Below are 6,579 nucleotides of genomic sequence, written 5' to 3'. Positions count from 1 at the left end.
TTTTATTTAATCATAGCCGGCTTTTTTTAGACAGCCTGATAATATAATTAAAACTCAATTGCAATAGTTTTGCTGTCGTTAATTACGTAGTATTTTAAAGATTTTGTAAATAACATTTTACCCCTGACTATTGTCTCCAGAATTCTATTGCAACTTTTATAAGTGGCCATTAGTTTAAGCATCTTTTTAACATTACCACATATAAACAAAGGTCATTATTATTATTATCATTCATCTGGTAGAGGGAACGCCAGAAATTCCATGCATGCCATATATTTTGTTCTGACTTCATTGTTAAAAAAAAATATAATAAAACTCGGTGATAAATGTATGGCTAATATAAAAAAGTCTGGATACATGAACTTCAGATCTATAAGGTTTAATGCCTTTTACATAATTTTGTTACAGTATGTCAAAAGTCAACGTCATGCTGCCGAAAACGGTTTCCTATCAATAGCCTGGGCGCTTTGATCTATGCACATTTCTATGTATGGGACTATTCATTTAATAAGTAGATGACACCTTTTGTTAGATTAAAAAACCTACTTCAAGATAGTATCATTTTGAAACATGTGTTATGCAAACAACTCATTTCATATATTGATTATTGTAATGATATGCTGTCAAGTCCGGTTTTTTTCGGCCGCAGGCCGATGTTGATTTCACCTTTACTTTCTGTACATATTTGGGGTAAAGGTCATTTAACAGCTGATTAAAACAATTTTGATTGGTGGATGAAATATTCGACGGATTTTCGAATGGAAAAAATAATATTTCCTTGAGGGGCGTGCAGATGCTCTGAGCAGTATTATTATACAGTATAAGCCGTTGCAAGACCCCTGTGGAAAAAGCTTACGTCATAAACCTGACTCTCCTCGGTAGTGAAACTGTGGCAGAGTTTGAAGTTTTTGTGTTAGAGAAAATCTTTCAAACTAGATTATGCATTGGCATAAACTTTATGTCGTTCCACTGTTGCTAACCGTTGTGGGTTCTTGTCTCCCCAAAGGGCCAATGGGTCTCCCTTAGTATCTGCCCTTGTTTTGAACTAATCCCCCTTTCCCAGCTGATAAATTCAAATTACCGTAGGACTAAAACTCAAACAAATAGTACAATAACCAATAAATGTAGTACTGAAATCTTGCGTGCATACAAAAAAAAACAGCCGAAATGATCTGCTTTAACATTACTGACAAAAGCTTTGTAAACTTTGAAGACGCGGTAGTCATTATGAGAAAATATGGGGATTACCCAAAATGTTTTAGTTTCAGAACATGTATGTTTAGCGCGGTATTTAAGGAAATGATTTAAATCAGATTTGCAAATATTTAGATTAATGATAGACATTGGTGAGAAAGAAGAAAATAAAAGTCAGTCAATCTTTTCTGCACTTTTCTGTTTTATTCATTATACTTTCAATACAATACAACATTTCTTTATTTCGTTAAGGTTACATAACAGTAACTACAGACAATATAATAAATATAATAGATTAAACACATGTGGGTAACAAGAATATGGTGACAATTAGTAAATTACTCTGTACTAATATATCATGAATTATATAATATTTATGAGCAACAAGGAAATAAAGGAGGAAATATTTATTTTTTCTACCCTAAGATGCTTGTTTGGGTGGAGTTTACTTTTAAACCATTTGATCGTTTGAAGAAAAATTCTTGTTAATGTTAGGTTAGGTCCCGAGAATGCCAATTGATCCTTGCAATAAACGTGAAACGAAATATTTGCAAACGGTAACATTATTTAGTAAGTTGGATACTCTTACTTTACATATACTTTGTATTTTAACAGCATACTGGTATCTAAACACTTGTTGTTTTTTTGTGTGTGTGTTTTCCAATAGGAAAACCAAATGTGCTATATGGTCATGAAACTGATTAAGATTCATTTTCGGTTTGTTTAATTGATTACAGTATAAGTTCCTTGAATAGAAAAAAAAAACATTAATATATACTATCAGACTGTTTGTATCATGTATTAGGTCCAGACTGTTATCACTTTTGTTTCACCTAAAAGCAATCACTATTCGAATATAAGTTAGACATTGTAAATAAAAAATTAAAACCGGAATTTTTAACATTTTGACTCCAAATATATATTGCTAAGTGCGTCAGATAATATATATACAATATTAAAATGCTGCGTGTTATTTTTTTAAAAGAGATATTTACTCCAAAAAATTTAGTCCCCATAGCATTTTTGGAAATAGGATAGACAACTCCTGAATGACTATCTCATCAAATTTGCTGATATAAAAATAAACTTAGGTATTTTCCAGGGATACCCTCATTAAAGTCTGTTTCTTCATTTCATTCAGACATTGGATGTAAACAAATACAGGAACAACTTAACAGTACAAGGACATCAAACAACCTATTTTATTTTCCTTCAGGACAGGTACACATGTTAGGTCATACTTGTAGTTAATAAACCAAAATGTAAAACAATTAATTAGCTCATCAAAGAAATGAAGACTAATAACTTCACAATATTTTATTACCTCCCTTCATTACATTTATCATCTACATTCTACATATTTTTATGGAATTACCTCCCTTTATCTCAAATAAGCTTTCTTATATTGCAATTTAATCAGTCAGTATTTTTACCTTAATTTTCAGACAAATAAATTTATATTTTTTTTAATCCATGGTAAGATGAAAGCATAAATTATATTAAAGAATACCATAAAAGCATTTATCACACATGAATGCAAGGTGTACTTATCTGGAATGATGAGATATTTTGAAATGTATATTTCTTTATTCTCCTGGATGGAAAAAAAAATATATAAACAAAACAACCATTTATGCCAACCAAATTGTAAAATACTTAAGTTTCTTTGAAAACAACATAAAATATCAACATAAAATATAACTAAAAAATTGTGGAACATCATATGTAGATTAGATTAGACTGTATTATACAAATATTTATATGAAAATATGTGACAACTCTGGTTAAATAGAATATTAGTTAACTTATGGTAAAATGTTGAACTGCTTTAACATTAATCTACAAGTGATGAATGAGTTCATCTACCATAGCTTTGACATTTAATGTATTACTAAGAAAACTATAACATACAAGAAATGACACACAGACAGTATAAGTTGCTGAATGACTGGGTCAGTCTCCACCACAAATACTATGAAACTTAAAAAGTCCAATTAAATGTGTTTCTTTAAATTAGATTGATCACATTTTAACACTTCTATGAATGCAATTGTTAAATGCTTGCTTCTTACATGCATGCAATAATGGAAATAAAAAATGATTTAACAATATATGTATACAGTCTTGTCATGAACACATTCTGTACAGATGATAATACATAGAAAAGTCAACATATTTATTATATGGGTCCATCTCAGTTTACAGCTGGTGCATGGCTGTCTTGCACTTGAATATACATCTTGCAGCGCAGTTGGGGTAAATTCCATTTCACATGACAACACACTTGTAGCACTTCTGGAAATACAAATGTAAAACTTTATTACATAAAGAGAATAAAACATGATAGTTTTTAAAACAATTATAACATCATTTTAGACATTTGCAGATATTCTAATCTTAGAAATATATTATCATGCAGCAAGTCGGGTAACTCTACAAATTGACATTTTGTCTAATTTTAACTTGTCTAAGGAATTACCTGTTTTAAGCAGCAAGATTGTGTTGCTACTTGGCTTGCTGCTTTATTTAAATTTTACATATACTTAGATCCACTAAATGACAAGTTATTTAATAGGACTGTCTGAAAAGATTGCATATTTTATAACATTCAATGTGCATATTCAATAAAATGGTGAAAAAAATAAACAGATAAATCTGATGATGTTCACCTATGATCTCACCTAAAAGCTCCAACAACAACCTACAACCTCTGATTAGTATATGATGTAATAATGATAAACTACCTAAATTATGTGACACAATGCCGCCTTTAACTATCTTATTCCAATGAACAAATTGTCAGTCTTGACAAAATCATGTGAAAAAAAATCACAGTAAAAAAATTTAATCCTAATCATTTTATATATATTGCAAAATCAGCTTTACAGAACTCATAAGTGACAAAAAATTAAATTCAAACATTGCCTTTGTGGTGTACAGCACTGGCCATGTCTTTTTATCACAATAGTTTACCTTATTTATATCTGTTACTTTTGTCATAACTTTTATGTCCCTTCTGCACTAACCATTGTCTTCAAGTTCTGAAATATTGTAAAACATTAATTCACACACATTCTAGGAAATCAACATAAAATCAGTGTCAAAGCATTTGAATATAATTGTTTTAATTATCTTAATACAAAGATACAAATGTACTTCATGTTTTTGCTGACTGATGCAATATACTGAAATTTGTATTTCAATATTTATTATCAAAGTACATGTTCATTCTATTTTTGAAATGTTGACATTACAAAGCTATCACACATTTATTACTAAACCATATCTATTATCATTATTTTTAATGGAGATATGTACTTAGTAAATTGAGGGATACACAAAGCTACAGGAAAGAAATGTTTATGCCAGGCTGACATAAAGTCCAGAAGGTTCACATCTTGTCAGGAATGTCAGTCTTATAGCTGTCTTGTACAGTTATTTCAGGAGCAAGAATGTAGCCATACAGCATATAAATGCTTTGAGACCTTTGTTTAACATACAAAAGCATAATACCTCCTGCATTTTTCATAATGGTAACATCTTCTTGGACTGCCGCAGGGTAAGACAGGTCAAACAACTGTACATGTACATACTCAAACTTTTCCCTACCAAAACTGAAAATGAAAATTATACAACTTTTTTTTTCCTTTATTTTTGTACAAAAGATGACCTATGCATTTAATACAGACTTTTTACATTTATTAATCTAAATATATTAAAATTAGTAAAATATCTCATAACTCATTGTATGATTAAAATTATAATCATTAATAAACTATATGAAACATGAACCTGAAGTGTTCTAATTTATAAAGCTGCAATTAATATTGAAAAAAATGCAACTATTGTATACAATGTATATTAAAAAAAAGTATCATGAACCTGATTATAAAACAGTCTCAGTTCAAATGTAATAACCCATGACTGTCAGAAAATCAATGTATGTTGTACTTTAATGATATCATCATGACATGAATGCCATCAATAAACTTCATATATAACAAACTATACCACTATGTCAGCCTCTTTCTTGTTATTTCTACAGCTTCCAAAGACAGACTGCAACTACATGTATCAGACACTGTAAGTAAAATATACAAATAATCATTACACAAGAGAATTTTTCATGTTAAATAAAGGGACTTAATTAAATGCAATGTGAGATTTTTTGCTAAACATAAAGGGAAGTAATTATCAATAAAATGAATGAAGAAAAATGCATATATAAGGGAGGTAATTTAGAAAAAAACAACAACTTCAAATGTCAGTATAATGATAGTTGACATTGACAATGACCAATATCAAGTATGCACAACATAAGAAACAGCAAGCACTTGAAAAATGCATTATATTTCCTTGCAATATCAAGAATATTTGACTGTATGTAAGGGTTCTCTACATGCTGTTATACTGAAAAAAACTTTAGTCTAAATATAGCTTAGATCTATTTATATCTTCAAAAAAAGGAAGTCCCAAATTTCCACAGCTATTCACAGGCTGAAAATTTTAGGTACTAATATCAGCAAAGAGGTTGATATCTATACTTTTTAATAACTATCGTCAAAGGTAGGGAGAAACTTACTGGAAAGGCATAAACTTCTGATCTAGTCATTTCAGTACATTTTCAGCTCATTTGCATATAAGAAGAAATTTACAGAATTCCCCATGTTTCTCTTCATTTTCAAAAAAATCTGTAAGATGGATATAAACCAAAACATTCTTCTATGTGTCAGCTATCAGATATATATTTCAACAAAAACTGTCAACTTACCTTGTTTTTAGAAGAAGACAAAATTCCATGGCAACTTTGGCTTCCCCGCAAAACTGTACCGGTGCATACATAAAAAAATCTCAACTGTGATTTTCAAAATAATACTGTCAGACCACAATTATTTCCCTTGAAAATAAAATGCTCTAGGTAAATGCCTATATAAGTGACCTTTATCAGACATTTTTGCCAGGATTTACATATATATATATATATATATATATATATATATATATTAACTTAAGTGAAAAAGGTTGGTTTTCATGTTTTTCTTTATTCATTGTTTTGCTGTATTGTTATTGGCCAGAATTAAAGGCACTCGCTACAGTTTTTCCGGACGGGTCGATATTTACCCCAACACCGTGGCAATTTGGTTTCGATGTAGCTCACTGCAGATTTGGTGCGGTTTTCTGCGCATGCCCGGAAGTGATTATCTAATGTCGCGTACGGCAAAAATTTGCAAATTATTGTATGTTCGCATGTATTTAATGTACAGAATGTATAATATACTGACTAAAGGTAAGGGTAAGTATCACCATGGTTACAAAATATATACATTTAAAGTACTTTTAGTTCAAATTGCTTTAATCCGACATATACTGGAGTGTGTTATTTAT

The 6,579-nt window shown here is 30.0% G+C and overlaps 1 long non-coding RNA gene across 2 annotated transcripts; it reads right to left on the bottom strand.

Moving 5' to 3' along the window:
• Nucleotides 1–3,063: 3,063 nt before the first annotated feature.
• LOC128555053 (uncharacterized) lies at nt 3,064–6,024 on the bottom strand. 2 transcript variants are annotated; one of them, XR_008369772.1, is made up of 5 exons: nt 5,966–6,024; nt 5,206–5,275; nt 4,708–4,808; nt 4,168–4,235; nt 3,064–3,489 (listed from the first exon to the last, which is right to left on the bottom strand). It is a non-coding gene; the product is annotated as an uncharacterized LOC128555053 (long non-coding RNA). The 2 variants fall into 2 exon arrangements; XR_008369771.1 differs by lacking the exon at nt 5,966–6,024 and having other exon boundaries at nt 5,206–5,344.
• Nucleotides 6,025–6,579: the final 555 nt, after the last annotated feature.

Source organism: Mercenaria mercenaria, unplaced genomic scaffold (genome assembly GCF_021730395.1).
Source record: "Mercenaria mercenaria strain notata unplaced genomic scaffold, MADL_Memer_1 contig_987, whole genome shotgun sequence".
Classification (NCBI taxonomy): domain Eukaryota; kingdom Metazoa; phylum Mollusca; class Bivalvia; order Venerida; family Veneridae; genus Mercenaria; species Mercenaria mercenaria.
This window is presented reverse-complemented; position numbering and strand designations above follow the sequence as displayed.